The following is a 3,987-nucleotide window of genomic DNA, read 5'->3' as shown; positions in this document are numbered from 1 at the left end:
TCCCCTGTGAAAGAAGCATGAGCAAAGCTAAAAGGAGCCTCGTAAAGCAGTCTTCCTGCTTCATAAGTAGGCTTAGGTTAAGTTAATGGAAAAAAGTACTCACTGGTCATTAGATCATCAATGATGTACTTATATTTGTATATGAGTCTGTATGTTTGTGGTGTTTGTGATTCATTATCTCATTTCAAATTGGATTCGAAGGTTTCAGGGTGCTAGGAAGTTGGCTCAGTGGCAAAGAATATTTGTTACACAGTCACAAAGACTGGAGTTTGGATCCTAGTACCCTTGCAACAAGCAGGGAGTACTGAGCATTACAGTAATTCCAGCTCTAATGGATCCAGTGCCTCCTTCAGATCTCTACATACACTCATGCAAGAAAATGCACACACACACACACACACACACACACACACATACACACACACCTTTTTTGGAAATATTTTCTTGAAATAAATGATAAACTGGGGCTAGTTAGCAGATGTACTTTTTCATTTGTAAGTGGTGTAGCAAATATCGGTAACTAATACTACATTTGCAAATTAAGTTAACTGCTATGCCACAAAAGGGCATTTTAAAGGCTAGATTACATTTTCATTGGCTACTTGAAAAAAGATATTATAAGTTAACAAGTACTATGATCTTCCATTTGGTAATGACGGTACTGATAAAGTGAAATCCTGTGATCTCTTTGGAACCAGAAGTCCTTCTGAAGGTGTAGTTGAATTACCACTGGGCCTAAGGGAGCTTTGGATCAGGCAAAGGGCATTTTTAGAGAGGGAAAGGCTGGCGAGCTCTTCTCAGCTCATTGCACACACAGGGGGTGCCCTAGGCATTCACTACTCTGGGTTCTACTTATTGTCTTGTATTGATCCAGACCACTTAGTGATGAATACAGACAGCATCCTCCTATTTAAATGTCTTGAGTATCTATTATTGTTTTTATGTTTATTATTGTAATATCTGACATTTATAACATCTTTCTTCTGAAGAGCTCTCTGGAGTGCTATAAGGTGTCAAGTGAAGACAAATGAATGTGAAACCACTTTGTGCTACACGGAAGAGAGGAGATAGACTCTGGTCTGCTGCTTTCCAGGAACAAATTTCTTGTTTCTTCCTTATTTCCTTGCTCCAGTATGGCAAACCCTAGTTAAGGGGTAGTTTCTAGGATGTATTCTATTGTTAATTCTCTCTCTCTCTCTCTCTCTCTCTCTCTGTCTCTCTCTCCCTCTCTCTCCTCTCTCTCTCATTCTCAGTGATTACTATCTTGCATTCCAAGCTAAGATCCTGCTCAAAATCCATTTCCATATGCATAACTATCTCTTGTAAACTTTTTCTTCCATATTTAAATTTAAATCTAATCTTCCTTATATAAAGCTTATTATTTATTTACCATTAGAGACAACTATTTCTAAACCTAATTTAATATTCAATATATACTTTGAAATATACAGAGTTTGTAAACTGTCTAGCTTCATTTGTAAACAGATCAGCTAAGGGAAGGTTTAAGACTGTCAGGGGAAGGGCAGTGGAAGAAAAGTCAAATTCAGTGACAATAGCCAGGGATGTTTTGGATTATCTGAGATTATCTGAGGGTTTGAGAGTTATATGTACTGAAACCTGGTAAACAATATCTAGATTTATATTAGTCAGCAATCCATGAAAATCATCCTTTGGTGTGCAAGGTCTGAGGAGGCACAGATGCCTCATAGATTTTAAGTGTGTTCTAAGTAAGCATCTCCTTTTTAGAATGGACATCAGAGATACTGATGCTTTATTTATGAACACTAACAAATGAAAGAGTATGAAATGTGAGAGAATTACATGATTTCTTCTTCTACAATGTTTTCCTTCTTAATTAGGTACATCTGGAAAAGTCACAAAGAGTGACTAATGCAGTCAAACCCATTAACAGACATACATCCATCTTATAAAAACAGCTAGCCAAGTGGCCGGCCAATGTCCTAGGAAGTTGGTGATCATCCCATTCCAGTGCCACCCTTACTTTTTCAGCTCCCTCATCACTATCAGGGATGATCTTATTCTCCAGAAATCCCCTGATGGAGGGAGGGAGGGAGGGAGTGTTCATGGGCTCACTATAGGAATCTTCCTGTTAGATGCTTCATGCACCTGCCTGGCCAACCTCTCATTTGGCTCTCCTTTTACAATCGTAATCTTGCACTGATCCTTCTCTACCTTCCTCTCAGGTAACAGTGCTTTGGTGATTCATGTTTAAACTACAGAGAGAATTTCTCACCCAGCTCCTCCATTTTATACTGCTACAACATCAAATACCATTTGCAAACGTCTAAGAAAACAAATGCTTCTTGTTTATACCACCTAAAGTTTAGATTTTACATTTCCTTCCTACCACAGCCCTTAATCTGTCTCTTTCCTCCTTATCCCAGTTTCCTATGACTCAACATCATTAACTCTCATCTCTGGCCACGGTATATTGTTCTCTGCCTTGTTCCATAGTGTGGGCTTCTGACTATGAGTATTTGTTTCTATTGCAACATTCTTGAACTTTCCATGATTTTTGCAACCATAAGCACCTAAACCCTAAAGCAGTCCATCTCTCAATTCCTCCTTCTTTAATGAAATTTGTCTTAAGATACAGCAAAGCTACTATAACTTTCAGAAAACCTTCCCGTTGAGTAGAAGGACTGAGTGGCCTCCTTTATGTAAGCATAGCTCCAGGTAGATATTTGCATAGCTAGCACTGTATTGCATGTCATTGCCCAGTTAGTCCTCTGACCTTGACTATAGACTCCACTTTTACCCCACAAACACAGGGATCTTCCCTTGTTCAGTGTCTAGCATTTCAGAGGGGAAAATGGTCTCGCTACTTGTTTGAATTTCTTGGCATTTGATGTGCTTTCCTCAATATTTAAGACTTATTTCATGGTGTATTCAATTAACTCATAAAATTCTATGTCAGTTTTCTTTAAAAACAAGGTTTAAAAGTTCTTATTATAAGGAAATGTTATCACAATGACTACAGTAGTCGTTCCTGCAGCCTTTTTAGAGTATCAGTTACAGAGTGGGTGAGCAATCAATTCTTGTTATTCAATTAAATTACCACGTGTTGCTGTTATTACAATCACAAACCAAAATTGTGCAACCCTGATTATTAGAAGTGGAAACAACTTGCAAATTTTAGAGTATGCTTCTTAGAAACAAGGTGGTCATTTTATCCCAAGAAAAATGATCTTGCCCAGTTGCAACATGCATTAAAGCAGGTGTCAGTATTTAACTGTCTCAAATTAGCTGGTGAATGAAAATAATCTGCCTCAAGAAATAATTAATCGCATTTTGTTTCCCTTATCTGCTACTTTGTCCTCTTACTGCCTTGGGCTCACTCCCCTCTTGTTCTCTTAGTACTGTCACAACCCACATTCTCTCACTTATTTATCCTTTTATACACTGTCCTTTCTCTCAAAAGGTGTCTAGCGCTTATATCTAAGCTAGGTATTTCCTAGATGAAAGCTCTTCCTGCAAGACAACTCTTCTGAAACAGTGAATATTCTTCACATAGGTTCATTCCCATTGCAGCCAAACCTCACAAATGGCTTCTGAAACTACTTACCAGCCTGATTCTGCCCTGAGATCAATACTCTGTCATGCTTTCTTGAAATGGAAAAAGAGAACACCAGAGAAGAAAGAAGATTATAATTTTGCTTCTAGAAAATAAAAGCTCTGTGGGAATTGTAACTGACAAATTGTTGTTGGATATGGGTATTGGAAATATTTACTCTAGTACTGAAAAAAGTCTGTATTATTTAATTATCACTAATGCCTATATTTGTTATATTTATAGATATGTATTATAATTAAAAGTCACTTCTCCATTACTGATTGATGTCTAACACCTATATAAGATGCATATGTAAGGGGGCTGAGAGATGGCTCAGCAGTTAAGAACACTGACTGTTCTTGCAGAAGACCCAGGTTTGAATCCCAGCACCCACATGGCAGCTAACAACTGTA

Source organism: Nannospalax galili, unplaced genomic scaffold (assembly GCF_000622305.1).
Source record: "Nannospalax galili isolate Female #2095 unplaced genomic scaffold, S.galili_v1.0 scaffold18, whole genome shotgun sequence".
Taxonomy (NCBI): Eukaryota; Metazoa; Chordata; class Mammalia; order Rodentia; family Spalacidae; genus Nannospalax; species Nannospalax galili.
Note: the sequence above shows the minus strand (reverse complement) of the source record.